General features: G+C 37.9%; 1 protein-coding gene across 1 annotated transcript in view; it reads left to right on the forward strand.

Annotated features, from left to right (window-relative positions):
* The window catches only part of ALMS1 (ALMS1, centrosome and basal body associated protein), a 75,949-nt gene that overhangs the window by 8,838 nt on the left and 49,612 nt on the right, over positions 1–17,499 (forward strand). Inside the window, exons 2-3 of the mRNA XM_009290678.2 lie at positions 5,780–5,914; positions 7,532–7,727. The gene's annotated coding sequence lies outside the window, so the exon portion shown is untranslated. The remainder of the gene's footprint in view (positions 1–5,779; positions 5,915–7,531; positions 7,728–17,499) is intronic.

Genomic DNA, 17,499 nt, shown 5'->3' on the forward strand with positions numbered 1-17,499 from the left:
GCATGGGAAGCTGAAAAGGCCTTGACTAGTGTAAGCACTGCTCAGCAACAACTAAAACATCGGTGTGTTATCAACTTTGTTCTCATCCTAAATCCAAAACACGGCACTGTACCAGCTACTAGGAAGGAAATTAACTCTACCCCAGCTGAAACCAGGACAGTGGGAAGTGTTTGACTTCAGGAAGCGATCATCTTTCCTTAAGGTCCTCCTATTACTTCAGTATCTCAAGCATGATTGGCTTTTGATTCTCTTTGATTTCAGAGCATAAAATTTGGATATATACAGTTGTGCAAAACCTGCATTATTTTGTTTTCTCTGAAGGAAATTTTGAAAGAGCAACCTCCAAAGAAGTCTTAGGTTTTTCTGGGAAGATTTTATGAAATGTATTTGGTATAGCTAATACAGTTTGTGAGAACCACAGACATGGTTCTTGTGATGATGTGCAAGAGTTGAATGATTTAAATAGCGGTATTGGAACGGGTAAATATTGGTTTCACTGAGCATTTGCTAGGTGGGCTGCTCTGAAGCTGGAGCGGTAGGATTGCTTCTTGATTTGTAGAGCTTTTGGCTCATTAGTGGCTGGTTTTTCAGGATGGTTGCCTTCCTGGGAGAATCAGTCATTGATGGTAATTTTTTCTTCCACATGTGATTTCTTGGGTTGAATGCTACTGATGTTTTCCGAGGAGCATGTTTCAGTGGAGAATTCCTGACTAATTATCAGTATATTCCTTTCTCAGGGCTCCTGCTTCATCTCCCTTCACCCCCCTTCAAATCCTTCTCCCCTCCCACCTCCCAATAGCTTTGCAGACAGATCAATAGTTTATGGGCATTTTGATAAGAAATGTTGACAAACAGCGAGCTAGAAATCAGAACTGGTAAACCTGGATGGAGTTGGGAGACTAACAATGAGTGTTTCTTGCTTTTCTGTCATCGTATTTTTTCTGCTTGCTTAAACAAAAAAGAAGTATGTTTCTTTTTTAGATCAGGGAGGTGCATGCTGCAAAATCATTTGAATTATGTTTTAACAGGAATTGGCTCTGTAAATATCTTTTCTCTACGGTTCTGCCACTTTCTTCTACAGTCTGCCACTGTGCAGACCACTTCTCGTGTTCATGGTGCTATAGCATCACTGTGACAATGGCAGCGGCTACTTACATGGAATATTAAAACAGGTAAAGGGTATCATATTATCTAATTGTGATACAAACATTTATTTCATATCTTATTTTACGTTCTCATTCATGCTCTAATCTCCTTGGCTTGTGGTGCTGTAGGTGTTCTTTTTGACATTCTCTCATAATCTACAGGCAAAGACAGTTGAAATTCTAGAGCATCAAATAAGAGATGTTTGCAGCATTATGGTCAGATCAGACTACTCGGGGAATCAGCTCTGCTGCTGATTTGCCATATTGTTGTACACTAAGTTCTCTGTGCCTAGTAAAAGGAGGATAAATATTTATCGTGTAAATTCTAAAGTAGTGCTGTGAATCAGTGTTCATGAAACATTTTTGGGTCTTTGCATGGAAGGCGCTATGTCAGTACTCTTAGCAATACTAATACTACTTTGATTCCTTCCTGCTCTTCTAGGTGACTGAGTATTTGAGACTTTGGTAGCGCTGGATATAATTGTACTCTGAATCTTCTAGAATATTGCTATTTGTAGTAATCGCATCATAACTCATTAGCATTTCTCCAGCAATTTCTTCTTGAGAGATCTTCATATGATACACCTCTGGCTCTGTTTTCCCACAATAAGACTGGTCAAACCTGTTCCAAGTTCTAATGTGACATGAATGGGTTTTGAAAGCTGTAAGTGCTAAGGGAGCATTTGGGAGGAGGAAGTACTTCTGGGAAAGAAATTTCCACAAAGTGGAAGCTCAGTTGTACTTTATCCTTCTACACTCTCATTTTATCCCCAGTTGCCCAAGACTTGTTCAAGTTAAATTCTTTTTCCAAGGAAGATTCTTGCTGACTTCAGTTGATAGTGAATTGTGCTTTTTTTTTTTTCATTCTATAATAAAATATTTTGGTAAAAGATTAAGATATGAAGCTACAGGTAGAAGAAACCTGTTCAGATGACGTTTTTCACGTTATTTTTCTTGAGTGTTGTGACAAAGAATGTGTCACTTCAGGTCCATTGAAACTGTATGGAAAAAGGCTCAAATTCAAAGTTCAGCTATAAGGTTTAATGAAATTATTATCTTGGTCATATTTTCTTTAGGTTGCCAGTCAACTTTTTTTTTTCCCCCTGAAAGCAAGTTTATCAGTAGGCTTTGGGAACTGAAGAATTCTCTTCATGTGGAGTGGGTCCTCTGGCATGCTTGTGGGTAGAGCGAGGGAAGTCTACAATGCAACTGCTGCAGCATAGAAAAAGGATTTTAATTTTAGTGGCTGACAGGTATATGAGTAATTAAATGATTTTGAGAGGAATTGCTCACCATAGGCTAAAGAAGATCATTTTAAAGGGCAGAATGAAGAATAACCTGCATAGTTCAGTTGTTTAGTCTTTTGTTCATTGTGTGCATCTTGAATGCTGTCATGACTCATCTGTTCTAATATCCTCTAGAACAACCATTTAATTAGCTATGCTCAGCATATCTAAATAAAATCAGTACCTTTTTTTTTTGGAATTAGTTTTCTAATCGCAGTATGGGTCCCTTACCTAACGCTACTAATTTCCAGTACCTAATGCTATTAATTTCCAGTTGGATTAATAAAATTGCCCTTTCTGAAGATGCATATTGTAAAACCAAATTTTCAATAATAGGCCTTAATTAAATTACCAAAGAGCTACTGGAATGCTTTGCCTTCAGAGCTATTGTCACATACACTTCAGTGCTGCTGCTTTTAATGACTTGATTAGTATGAACAAAAGGAACTAGGGGAATGCAATAGGGATTGAATATATGCATACAGGCTACAATTATTATCTTTAGTACTGATACAAAGCCCAAACAGACTTATTTTGTGCAGGGAATTAATTTGGAAGAGTAGCTTCTGCCTGGCTGAGTCCTGGTTTCATAGGTGTGATTTACAAACAATCAGTAATAAACATCTTCCTTTTGCATGCTATCGCTTTTTTAAACTTGGACAAAAATATTCTTGCCATTCCAAGTAATTTACTTTACAGTGTTGACCTGTATAGAAAGCTACGTCATGTTTTTATTTCAGTGATGCTATTTTTTGGAAGGATTTAAGATGGCATATGGTACTGAAATTCTAGAAACTGTTGTCCTTCCAAAAGCTAAAATTTGTGAGATTACTATGTAGAGTTGAGGTTTTTGTAACTGTGCCTGAAAAATGCAGAGGTGTTGCCCCAAGGATGTTCTTTAGTTTGCAGTCGGACATTCGAGCAAGTGGCTTATTTTAAAGGAAAAACTGGGCGTTTAAGGGGTAAAAGGAAAAATCTTCAGTTGGAATCCCATCTTACAAGTGAGGTGGGCTGCAGTTTCTAGGGAGGAGGAGTTTAAGGGTTACCTGTTGTTCACGGGCAGAATTGGGGCTGAAGCTAACTGGAGTCCATGTGGTGCTCTGCCAGCGGGTCTTGGCAGTCCCCTGACCAAATGCTCTTTAAAGGCAAGAGGAGTTCAGGCTGTCTTCAGCTCTGCATGTTCTCAGACTTAATAAGGGTGAAAACAAGCTATTCCCTGGAAGCATGGATGCCTGGTAATCGGGAATTAGAGGGAAGACCCAAACTCTCTCTCTGTAGGTGGCAGCTGAGCCACTGGATGGTGATTATTTCAGGTGTCTCTTGAACAGGTGAGTCAAAATTGAAGGGGTCTTCTTCAGCTTATCTCTGTAATTTGTAAATCCACTGTCTCCATGGCAGAATTAGTGGCTTTTTAGGAACATAAGAGGTGGCTAAATATTCATTTGTGATGGCTGTAACTTATGTTTTTGTAGATGGGTTGAAGATGTTATGTTTTGTATAAGAACCACATTCAACTGAGGTGCCATAAATAGTCAAGAGTGGACTCGCCTTTCTTAAGTTCCAAGATGGACTAGCAGCCTTGTAATAAATTAAAAAAAAATCTTTAGCTTTTATTCACAACCGTTCCAGCTTTTTAGTGCATAAGAAGAATGAAACAGAATTCAGGTGTCAATTTAGCTTATCTAGTAGGCAGTATTCACATTGAAAGAAAACAATCTCAAATGCTGAATTTTACGTGTTTCTTTTACATTGGAACAGGTCTGTGTTCTGGACTTTTCTCTAGCTTGTGTCTGATCTCTCCTCTTAGAATTCGTGTCTCTGTGAAAACTCTCATGGCTTGCTTTTTTGCTGATAAAGGTTGCGAATGGTATCAAGGTAGATCTGTACTACTGAATGGAAATTTCCAAATGAATATTAGACCAATTTCTCAGAAAATCTATTTAAAAAAAAAAAAGAAAAAAGACAATTGTCACTGGAGGATTTCATAACGGAAGGCACATATCCAACATTATTATAATTATTCATGTAGAAGGCAGGCTTCTGGGAAATCATTTGCTTCTTTCTCACTGACTTTCTCCTTTTCTCAGTCTGTGACCTTTTTACTCCTGCCCTTCGCACGTTGTTTGCCCACATTATGGGTCGCTGTAATTCTCATGGCAGCCAGATACCACCAGACAGTAGATACATAATTCACGGTACAGGAGTAGGTGGCGGGGAGCTTCATCCTGCCCCTGCTTGCACTCACAGCAGTGTTCTTCAGATCCCGCCATTTGCTGGCTTGGTCACTAAAAGATAGCTCCGAGGGTAGCTTCGCTTTTTAAAGAAATATTGCTAGTGAGTTAAATTGGAACTAGAGTTGACATGAGGAAGAGTATAAGGGCAGGGAGGGCAATTAAAGAGGTGGGGGAGCTACAAGTCCTTCTTCTGGTTGAGGCTTCGTGTTAAATTGCTGCATTAATAATATTACCTGGTAGTCTCCAGGTTTTTTTAAGCCGATAACTACTTTCCTGGAACATTTTTGTTTGGGCTGAATCTTGGTGTTCCAGAAATGTCTATTTTCACAATTATATACCATTGTGTTTGAACCTGGCTGTCTGTGTTGTCTGGGGAAAGCTATTACAGTCACTGTGACCTCAGGCATGGGATATTATAGGAGAGAAATTTCATTCTGACTGCAGAACAGCTTTCTCTGTTACCTCGTGGGGGAAAAAATGTTACAGCTGCTTTTCTAGGCAGAAGTCCAATTTGACTTCAATTCATGCCCTCAAAGTATGTCAGGTATTGCTAAATTATAATATAGAAATCAACCTGGACTTGCTTTAAGATATATACATAAGATGGCTTTTAAAATTTAGTTTACAACATTGGTACAAGTAAAAACCTTCTGGTTTTAATAAAATAATAAATAGATATAAAAAATAAATAAAACAATTGCTATTAAAAAACCCAACAACCACTGTTAATAAACCAGACAGGACAAATGCCAGAACCTGACTTTGATCAAGGTGATGAGTCTTCTTGGTATTTTGTGATTTACTCAGAGCTGCGTGTACATGGGTTGGAAATGAGAAATAAATTTGTGGCCCTCGGAAATTTCTGCTAATGTGCAGAAAATCATGCTTTTTGGGATCTAAAGTGGCAAATGAACCTGCCCCTTTTAGTTAAGTTTTGGGACTCTGGATGGAATTTAGGTCACTGCCTAAGTACATTGAGGTAGTCGCCTAACTTTCGGTGTTGGGGATGGCTTGAGTATTTTATATATTTCATTGTCTGTTACTTAAATATATACATATGTTGAAATACCAAGAAATTATTTTCTGTTTTAAAAACACGTATTATTTCTTTTAGCCTATTGCAACAACTCCACCACGTCGTGGCTGGAAGGAGGAATCCATAAGCCGCAGCAGTAGCGAAACCCAGGCATCAGTTACCAGTGGGATCTCCCTAGGAGAAGTAATATGTCAGAAAACTGCCATTGATTCGGTATTTGTACTGTGCTTTGTTTTGGTTGTGGTTGAAGGTTAATTATATGATTGAAAATAATATGAAGTGCTTTATCTGTATAATTTAGACCTTCACTGTACTCGCCCTGTAAAGGTCTGTGTTTCTGTATCTTGCAACTGCAGAAGAAGAGGACTGCTGTGAACTCTGACAAGTCATCTAGTCTAGTCTTGATCCAAGTGCTACAAAACTTTTTGACATATCATTCAAAACTGAATCCCCAGTAGTTCAGTGATTTTTTTTTTTTTTTTTTTTTTTTTTAATTTTAAAAAATCTTCCCCTTCCCTTCCCTTTCTGTTTTCTGGTTATAAACCTAGTATATTTTCCAGTGTAATGTTTTCTTCTTTGCAACAGTATCTTTGATCTGTATTCAGTTTGTAATTTGCTATAATCCTGGTCCTGCTACTGCCTCTTAAATTGTCAGATCTGTCTACCTCAAAATAGCTGATTTACATGTTAGCACAGAGCCGTGCTTCAGTTCATGTGGAATCTGACTACTTTTAGACCTGAGTTCTAATGACGTGTTCCATATGTGATTAAGGAAAACTGTACTCACATCGTGATACAGTCGTAATAGTTCTATCTGCCAAATATTTAATTACTCTGAGAATTGCATAAGATCGCAGGTGTTTTGAAAAGACTGAGTTGATCACAAATTTTATTTCCAAATGATTATAAGAATCTTGTGCAAAAATTATAGCTCATATAGCAAAATTCTGATGTGAAAAGTAGCTTTTAATACCTTAGTAGTGTTTCAAAAGGTAGAAGAACTTGCAGCTATTAAGTAGGGATAGTACTGTACTTCTACCAATTCACTGGGACACTTTCTTGCTTATATTAACATATGTAATTATAAGTTATATACGCTGATGATACGGTTTGCCTTATAAATGATTGATATTCCTAATTCTCTGCACTGAAGACTGGTCTGTGCCTTTTCTATAATTAAAATTTATCTGTTTAATTGCTTCCCCAGTAATCCCAATGCAAATTCTTTAATGAATTACTTGAACTAAAGATGCTCCTTTCCATTTGAACATGAACTGAAAGTCTTTTTCTTAAAATATACCAAAGAATTGGCTAGGATTCGCAGGCATTATTTGTGTGAACTCAGAATTTCTGTAACTAGAAACTTTCTTTAAAGGCAAATCAGAAACTATTCTGCTTGTTACTCCCCAATTGTACAATGCAAACCATCTTTACTACGCAGTGTCAGGAACTGTATTGGCCCAACATCCTACTGAAGCATTTGTCCTTACTAAGATTTTTATTTCTAAGTGAGAGATTTCATTCTGGTTTGGAAAAAGTCTTCTGCAGTGGCAGGATTTGGAGATGGAGCTCCGTTTCAGACAAGTGGTGGAAGGCTGGTGATCAGATAGTTAGCGATGACAACTTAGGAAGTAGTGAGAACTGACTGTGGACTTCTGCAGTTCATAGCACATCATAATTCTTTTACATTAAAAACTGAGTATTTGTGTAGGAAATACAATTTAGAAGCAATAATTCCATTGTTTCACAACTTGGTCTATTTCCTTTGGAAATATGCCTTATAAAACTTCCTTGATGCTTGAGCACTTTTTTCTCCCCACCTGTTCTTAGGGAATTGAGTCATGGTATCAGCTTCCAGCAGAAGTGGATGCCAGCCATTTAACTGCTGCCTCAGAGACAAAGCTTGGCCTGACTTGTGATAGAAATGACCTGACGGAGTTCCCTACGCTGGAGGAAGGAGTGTTGCCTTCAGCAGAAGTGTCTAGAAGGCAGTCTCCTGGAGATACAGCACATGGCTTACTGCTGGGTATGTTCAAAGTTGCCTTTTGTTTAACTGCTAAACAATTAGGATTTTACTTTTCCTTTTAAATCAGTCCCTAACCTGGATTTGACTTCTTTTAGTGAGAACTGGTGTTTACAAAATGTGTTCTGTATAATTTTATTGTCAAAGCCCATCTTCAAAACGAGATAGAGGGCTTGTGTACCTTCCCTGGAACTTTTAACAGGTAAAGCGATTATCTTTGGTCTCAGGTAAAACTGTAGTCTTGTTTTCCTTTAGAATTAATAGTAAACCTGAGTAAAGTTAGAAATATTTGGGGTTCTCTCTAGGTGAGGTGATAGTTCTCTGTGTCCTTAGAATCTGTGTTAATTTGTTATTCAAAAATCTTTGTTAATTTCCAAATAGTAGATATAATAATAGTAAAGTAGATATAATGGTATTGATAACACGAAAACCTGTTTGATAGGGGTGCAAGCATGCACACACTCTTTTCTCATACATTCAAACTACTATATACTGCTTCTATGTTTCACTGCTTCTTAGAGGATTTCTTTATAGACAAAGTAATCTCCAAATTCAGTTTTAAAAGGTTTTCAGTAGCCCTTTAAAAAGGTATCTTATAAGCGTTACTGCTCTTTAATTATTCAGTATATGTATTCCTTTTCAGATAAGAGGAAAAACTGAGGAATTATAGCTAGAAGTACTGTACTACTGCAAGATTTAACCCAAGCTATCCAGATAAAGGGATTTGCTTATGTAGGAAGTCAGCATAACAAAGACTACGTGGAAGGGGAAGGTGGTAATGATTTACAAAATGTCAGAGTAAGTTGATGTTTACCCACCTTCACTGTTGCACTCACAAGCACCAACTCTTTTTGGTTTTTTTCCCCAAGTGGTCTAGCTTGCCTGTAACACGACGGCCTATGCGTGCTAGCTATCAAGTCCTGGGATGGTGCTTTGCTGTAGTCTGCTGTCCTGTTGGGCTAACAGAAACAGGAGCTGTGTACATGAAATGCAGCAACCTTGTTGTCATCCTCCCGTTGTCAGAGCACAGGACCTTCTGCTAATGAGTCCTCTGTTCTGGTGCTTAAACACAAGTTTACACACACATTCTTACTTCATTCATATCAACATTAATATCTTTGTTACAAGTCCTTCCATTTCTCTCTGGGTTTGGACAATACCCATATTGGAATGTACCACATTAGTATGGATATTGATTCTTTCCAATATATTGGTCATCTGGGCTTCAGAATGCTTTTTCAATTGGTGTGCTATCGTCAGTATTGTTAATCGTAGTGCTAAGATGTGAAAACCTGTGTGCAGTGTATTGGTGTATTCAGGTGTTATCATTAACAATGCAATTTGAAATACAGAAAAACCCGTGGGGTGTTAAAGACCTAATTGTAATACAGCTGTGAGCATCCTTTAAGAACAATACACCAGTGGTGAATAGTCAGGGTTTCTACATCACTTAATTGTAATAGCTGTTGGTTCTCTAACATAATACGGAGTTTTCTGACTTGGTGTTTCCTTGTACTTTAGCTGCTTGTTCTATTTATTGTGATTCACCGCTAAGTTTGTTCCAGCCATGCTAATCCCAGCGTAGCACTCTTCCACGTTACATAATTCCGATTAGCTAATGCATGATATGGGTGGACACTGTATATGTTTCGTCCTTGATATGTACAGGAAGGACGTTACTGTTTTTTCCATGTGGGGTTCAGTTTTCTGACGTGATCCCCCACCAGGCTGGATACTGGGAAAGAACATGCATGCAGCTGTTTCCAGTGTCATAGGTGAGAGAAACATTAACTGCTAATTGGTACTTGCATGCAGGGAGTTGTCACTGCATTGAAGTACAGCATGCTTCAGGCTGTATTCACGCAGGACAGATGAATTTGTTATAACTCCATTTTTCATAACACGTTTTTAGCTCTATTAATACACCATTAGTGATGCATCAAGCTCTCACTTTAGGTATCAAAGTGACTGATGGATTATTTTTGGTAATGCTAGTGGGGTTTGTGCATCTATTATTTGGCAGTTGTCTTTATTTTTGACATAAAATATCCTGGGTTTTATTTCTCCTAATGACATGGTTGTATTCTGTTCCATGCCTGGAATTTACACCAATCTAGACACTGTTTTGCGGGTGTTTTTTTGTTTTTTTCTCTCTGCCCTGCCCTCCCCGCCAATGACTGTTCAGATTGTTTATATTCTTGTGTCAATAAACCACTACTTATAGTGTTTAATATTCTATGAGTATTCCTTTTTGCTACCACTTGCATTTGGGTGCAATTTATATTACTGCCAGTAATATTTTCCAGTTCTAGCACCTCTACTTTAGAAAAGCTAAGTGTTTTATTGCTTCCTTTCACATCTAATCATCAGAGTTTAGTTAAAGATTGGTTTGAGAAGTTCCAAGATTTGATATTTCTCCTTTATCCGTTCTTGGTTACATTAATTTTAATCCATGTGGAGTCAGAGTATTCTGGTCAATTCTGGTGGTATAATTTTTAGTCCACTGTTAGTAGTACATCTTTTGAAAAAGAAAACTTCTCTTTATAACGCAGCATTATTCTCTGCATCTTAAGACTCAAACCATGTTGCTGATTCTTTGTAATCATTTCTAATAATCCTCAAAATGGTGGAAACAGACACGCTCACTTTTTTCCACTCATTGCTATTAATCATAGGAAACACATCTGTCCCCAACAAGATAAACTTGTTTCTCTTGGCAATAAAGCCAACTTTTATCAGATCCATTTTTCTCTATTACCTTTATTTGCTCATATTTTCCTCTTGTTTTTTAACTTCAAGCTTCAGCTATGGCAATTAATCTGGAAGGAATTATGTCTTTCCCTTTTTGTATGTGCACATTTAATGAAACCAAAACCAGCAAAAGCAGAACTAAGCAATGTATAGTTAACAATACTCATATGGTTGAAGTGGTTTACTTTCTCTTCTGTGCTATCTATGGAAGACAAAATTAGCCAGGACTGTTACTGATGGCTGTTTTAGTTACCCAAGCTAGAACGTTTTCCTTGCTTGCCTTACTTTAGTTGCGTTATTTCCATTTATTGCATTTCTGCTTTCTTACGCATCCAAGTTACTATGCTAAACAACTGTCACCAGAGCTCCAGACATGATTGTTATCCATTGGTTCCACTCTTAAATTAGCAGTTGTTGCACTTAGGCATAGATTTCTATTTATCCCCCCCCCCCCAACTCTTAAATGCTAGTTCTAACATCAAATTCGATCACGCACTGTATGTTAACTTTTGACTTTCAAAGTTAGCTCTGTCTCAGCTCCAATTGAATTGTTAATTTATACTGTAACTTACTGTTATGTCTTCTGTTAACTTCTTCTTACCTGCTGATAACACTTGTTTTTCTTTTTTACTTTTTTACTTTTATGATACCCCACCTAGACTCCTTTTATGCATATACTTCCTTAGAAACGCGTAACTTAACAATGCTGTTACTAAGCCCAAAGTGTTTCTTTTTGCATTGATATCCCTTAGAGGATCACTCTGCAAAATCAAGTGTTACCCCGCCCATTAGGTTATTATATTTGTGACTCACTTTTCCAGGATGTTACTGAAACTGCTGAATCAAGGTGCTTCTAAAGCTGCTTTTAGCTTTAAGTTATTTAGCCTTTAGTTCAAGGCTATGTTTTTTCACGAACAAACAAAATTATTATAGGCAAATAACATGATTGCTTGTGATATTTTAAAATAAACCTGCATTGCTTCCAGTTAACTGCAAGTTCAACTTGCAGTTTGCCATTCCCGTACCTGCTTGTGTAATCTTACTTGTATGTAGGTTGCTTTTTGGGTTTTTGTTTGTTCTGAGGTTAAACAACTGCTTAAGGGGATGGAGTTGAAATTGCCTTGGGAATAGGCTGGTAGACATTCATGGCAACTCCTGCGGTTTTTATGAGTTCGGCTGTTATTACAATGTGCAGCTCTTGCTCATTTTCATCAGTGTTTTTGTGGTTATTTTGATAATGCTTTGATCCATCCTTTGTGAAGGAGCCTGTAAAGGGAGAGAAAACATCTCTCTGGTGGATCTGGATCCAGAGGTTCTCATTCATACCAAACCCCTCCGATGCCCGAGGCTCAATGCCTTCCGCTGTAGGTCTCGCACTGATGGCTGCAACTATCCCTTGTGTCTCCTGTTATGCTTTCTTCAAAGATTGCACTCGGTTTTGGTAACCTGGATTATCTGGTTCAAAAAATTGCTGCTTCTCTGCTTGAACCTCTTGTTTTACTTGTTCAGGGATTCTCTTGTAAATGGTTCTCTGTTAACTTTATGGGGGTGAATATACATGGGTTTCCATGAAGAAAAACAAGACAGAAGATGGCTTCTATCTGTAAAGGCAGAATCTGGCACGAGGTTAGCTTTGGTAGAGGTAATACATCTGCTGAAGGAACTTTTAAAATCCTGTGTGCGATACAACAGCATTAAAGGAAAGACCAGCATGTTTTTTGGTTTCTTAGAAACTTCAGGTAACTTACTGGAAATCCCAAACGTTTGCCAATGCAGAGTTAATACGTTGCTTTTAGTCTACACTGAACACTAAGCCCTGTCCCTTGCTGTCCTAAGCCTTTATTTATTTTTTTTTTTTTAAGGACAAGGTGTTAGGAAGATGAAGTGAGGTTCTATTCTAGCGTAACAACACAGGCAGACAAGCTTGGTATGGCTGAATTAATTGCTGGCTGCTGTGGATTTGGAACTACTTCTGAGATGTTCTTGAAGAGGTTTTCTCCTTTATGAAATAAAAAGCACTCTTGGCTATCTCATCTTTGGGCCTACAGACAGCTTTGTAATTAAAAGCCATGTGTGCATCACAGTGAGTTGCTGTCTGGCTAGAGTTGGTTAATATTGAATAAAACCCCGTCTTTTTTGTTTTGCCATGTAGGAAGTTCAAATTTAAGACAGGTATTAAAAAGTGGAAGGACACGGTAGGTTAGGCATGCTTTGTCTTTGCCTACATCCTCTGTATAGGATTGTTGTATTTAGTACATTGTATAGCATTTTGTCCACATTATTGCGGTTTGCAGAACTCAAATCCATTTCATCAAGAAAAATTTCCTGATATTTGTCAAAGTTTGCTTTTTAAATGCAGCTGGAATTAAAGAGAAAGCATAAGCCTTTTTAATATGATACAAAGATGTAAGAATTCTGTATACTGCTGGTATTTTATTTGTTGCTCTCTAGCGAGTGTGCCAGTAGCTACAGCCTTTTTGCGTATGCACTTAAATTTCCAGATATGGGAGGAAGGGAGAAACATAAGCTATAATACTAATTTATTCCTCCTTCTCTTCAAAAAGTGTTTTGAATTTCATTTAGGGAGGGGGGGAAATCACAATGACAGTTGTATTGCAATTGCTCCTGCTACATTGTGGAACAGATTGACAAAGCCACGAAGGTTTTGTTTTTGTTTTGCCTTACTTTTTTGTCTTCCACAAATGGCAATTTGACTCTGGTATTCAGAATTGTCAGCAGGCTGTAGGATAAAGTAGCATGCCCAGCTTTGCTTGTTCAGTGAATTCAACTGTGAGGAAGCTTTTGACCTTCAGAGCGACAGCAGGAAGAATTACTGTTTTGACACAAGATGCTCGAAGGGTGTTGTACTGACGTCACTTGCTGCTTTAAGCATCGAGCACCTGCTTCTCTGCCTGCAAAACCTAGGTTATGTCTGAGCGTAATGAGCCCCTAAATCATCGTAAGCACCCAAAATATGATAGTGATGATCTTTCTGCCTCCTGAAGAAAATAAGTCACTGAAAGCATTAGAGTTCATGTGCTGTAAGATTAGAAAATGTTCAAAAAAGCTGGAGGAGGCAGAACATGTGACATAGCTGGAGTTATATTTTATGTATATTAAAAAAATCAGTTTTGTAGCCCCAGTTAAATGTCATCTATTGAACTCTGTAAGGATGCTTTTACAGGTCACCTCTGCAGGTTGCTGCAGGGGGCAAGCTGGAAGAGAGGGTTTCCACCGAGGATGCGGCTGCAGTGAATCTCGACTATTCTCTTCCCCTCCTTTTTTTTTTTCTTTTCTGTTCCCTTTTTTCCCCTCACTCTTCTTTCCTGGCCTTGTCAGTCATCTGCTGCTTCAAGTCAGTGAACACCACCACAGTTCCTCTGACTGGAAACCTCTGGGGAAGGTAGGGTACTGTCAGCCTAAGGCAGATTTCTGATACGCGGCAAAACCAGAATGCTCTCTGGAGAAGTCAGGGGAGCAAGGCCGCCTGAAATGGCGGCTAGTCTGAGGGTACAGTTTTGCAGTATATTTAGTCAGCTAAAGTCTGCTACTGAAAAGGAAGAGTCTGGCTTTTCCTTGTCCTGCATACTTGTTCCTGCTGCATCCTTTCTGCTAAACCCACCGTGTGGATTGGTGCAATCGGATCAGCTTGTGTTCAGACTGAAACGTAATGGTAGGGTTGGAAATAGAGATGGTTACATGTCAGCTGGATCAGAGTTCTCTTGCCTGTGCAAAAAAGGAGGGAAAAACATGTCTCTGGGCTGGGGTGGAGAGATTGGGTCTGTCCCTTCTTGCTGATGTGTGGTCTTACTGCTTCAAGTGGAGATGGAGAACTCAGGGGCTCTTGTTCAGGACTACATGTAAGAGGCTGAGGGGGGAGGGAAGAGAGAGAATTGAAGCAAAACTTATTTGTGCTGTTCAAATAACTGTTGAAGCCATTAGTGATCTATCTAAATGGCCTTGCACATTTTGTAGAAAGCCAGCTATGTTGTTGTATCATGTCAATGCACTCAGAAGTGTCTTATTTGTCACCTAGGTCTGCACAGCTTCAGTGTTTCACGTTAGATTCTTGTTATATATTATCTGAACTGAAATGCTCTTAATGACCAAATTTCTGTTCTTGCATATGTACATACAAATGTAATCAAGTCACCCTTAATCTTCTCTTTGATTATACTACACAGATTTAGTTCCAGGAGGCTCTTGTGATAAGGCATGTTTCCTCAATCTTTTAGATGTTTTCTCTGATCCCTCTGTGATATTTACAAATACGGAGTTACGGTCATCAGAATCTGCAAATACCATTTCAATTGTAGTTTCAGTAAAAGGTTGGAAAGAGTAGTCCTTGTTACTACTTATTCACTATTCTTCTTTTTATATATATGAAAAATTTCCTTGCCACTTTGGATACAGTATTGCACTGGCCTCCTGTCGGTGGTTTGTTCGTCAGGAACCCAAGTCCTCATCCAGGTTGTTGCTTCCTAAGGTAGTCCTTCACTCTCTTAGATTTGCTGGGGTGCTTTGTTCCCACCAATGTGTGGCTGGACTTCAGTTATACTAAAACTTGTATCCTTTGCCATGCTGTGATGCCAGGTGACCCAGACTGCCTTGTATCAATGGTCTGTGCAGTGAGATATTTACTGCTTGGCAAATAGCTGCCTCATCTGTGTGCCTTCTCTGTAAGAGCTTAGGGATTTCTGAAGTTTCAAACAGAGCACGGGCAAGAACAGCTCTTGAAGGGACTGACTAGATACATACCCATGCAGCGAGGAGTTCCTGTTTATAATCCTGCTTGGAGAATGCTAAATCATTTTTCATCTGTTTGAGCGCTGTGTTGACTTTCTTAACAAAAATTTAAGTACCACTCAACACTTGTATTAATATAATATATCTTTAAAGCATTAATTTACCAGCCAAATGTTGTGACTTACATTGTGTGTGTGTGTATATATGTGTATATGCACTTTTATTTTATCAATACATGTGTAGATGCATTAGAATTGTTTGGCAAGACCTATTTTTGACAGCATTTGACAGCTTTTTTTTCAATTATTTTTGGTTCCCTCCCTCAGTCTTTTTTGTTTCTTCATTTACAAAGACAGCACACCCAGTCTTTATTGTGTGGAAAAGCTTTTTCTTTAATCACTCCTGATTTTCAGTTTAGCTTGAAAACACATTTTCATTCAAAGTGAAGAAGTTAAGCTATAAATCTGGAAAGCTTATTTTTCTCTTCTATTGTATGAATACAAATGAGATGCCAGTTCTGAAAACATGAAGTGTATCATGATGTGAGATGACAAGCCTAATATAATTTTAAATGTAAAACAAGATTTGGGAGGAAAAAAAAGTACATCTAACACAGCTAAGATAGTTTAGATTCCAACTTGATTAATACTTCTTAAAATACATGTTTTTGCACCTTTAATGCAATTCTGTATCCAAGCTAACTATGGTTAATCTACTCAGTATTTTCAAGTATAACAACAAAAAATTGTTTGAGTAAATGTACACTAAACAGAATAAATGTTTGAGTAAATGCATTGTAAATACTGTCTACTCTCAGTTAGTGGTCGGGAATAAGGAATCTAATGTGCAAGCTGTATTTAGTTCTAAGTCAGTATCAGCCACTGAAAACAAACCTCTTTGTTTTCTGTAAAGTACACTTTAAGTAAATGCCAAGGAGATTACAGTGCATTGGATCAGTCTCCTGTTCCATGATTTTAAACCATGATTCAAATTGTGATTAAAATCACATAAGTACCAATCAGTCTGGTACATTAGACCAAAGTCTTGATTGTGCCCTATAATATAACAGACCCTGAGGCGCTGTTATGTTATAAATGAGACGTTCCTGACCTTGTTCCTTATTTCCTTGGCTCCTGCTCCCTCTATGCTGATGCTGCCATTTTCTCCTCTACTTTTTTTACACTTCTATGTGTGTTAAAATTATTTTTTCATCCAGCTTTGCACAGGTGCTTACCAGTCTACATTGGAGCCTCTTCTGAATGTCTCCTCTTGTCAAGTTGCTTAGGAGTAGCTATTCATACCTATTTTTTTGAAGATACATATCATTTCCTTTCCTATAAACTTCCAGAAAAGCAGGTGGCTTTTTTTACTTTTCATTCATGTTTGGTATTGCAAATAATTAAGACGAAAGTGAAATGGAGTGGTGACTAGTGCAATGCATTTATCTAATAAAGTAATGGGGAGAGTTTAGCTTTAAAGAGGTACTGGGTGCTAGAAAAACAAAAACTCCCCACTTAAATTGCTGTAGCATGTTTGTGCCATCTGTACTACAGATGCTAAAGCATAAATTTGGCTTCCTCTAGGAGACATTAGGCTGGCCATGTGGTGGAGACAGCTGCTGAGATAGAAGGGAATCTTTGTATAGCGATCATATTATTATTTTTCTAGCTGCTAGTGGGGTTGGACTAGGGGGCATCCAAATTTTGAGCCAGCTTTGCTGTGTGATGTAGAATTATTTCTATCCATATAATTATCCTCTCACTACATAGAGTTCTAAAGTAGTTAAAAAAAAGTTAATTGGAAGTATTAAATTAAAAATGAATCAGAAAGGTCGTCTTGTGGTTGGATATCACTCATCTGGTGATGTAATACGGGCTGTGGAAAGCCTCAGGATAAAGCTGACGTAATGTAAACTCAATTCTTTGTATGTAATGGTCATCTTATCTGACGTGATTATGCTTTTGTAAGTGATACAGAGTACAGCTTGTCTGAGATGGTTGAAAACTAATGAACCTAAATTAAATGAATGTGAATTCTGGTTCTGAAAGTCATACTCTTGAAGACAAATAGCTTTTTTGCTTTTAAAAAAAAGCTTACTTATCAAAGTATTGGAAGTAATCTTTTTGCATCCATCAAAACATGTATGTGTAGTCATTTACAGTTATCAGATACCAGCTTATAGTTGTTTTTATTCTTGTGGTATAAAACATTTCTGTTTGTTTTTGTAAGCGGTCAACTGAAAAAAGAAGTGCCAACTACCTCAAAGAACAAAGAAATA

This window comes from Aptenodytes forsteri, unplaced genomic scaffold (assembly GCF_000699145.1).
Source record: "Aptenodytes forsteri isolate BGI_AS27 unplaced genomic scaffold, ASM69914v1 Scaffold236, whole genome shotgun sequence".
Lineage (NCBI taxonomy): Eukaryota > Metazoa > Chordata > Aves > Sphenisciformes > Spheniscidae > Aptenodytes > Aptenodytes forsteri.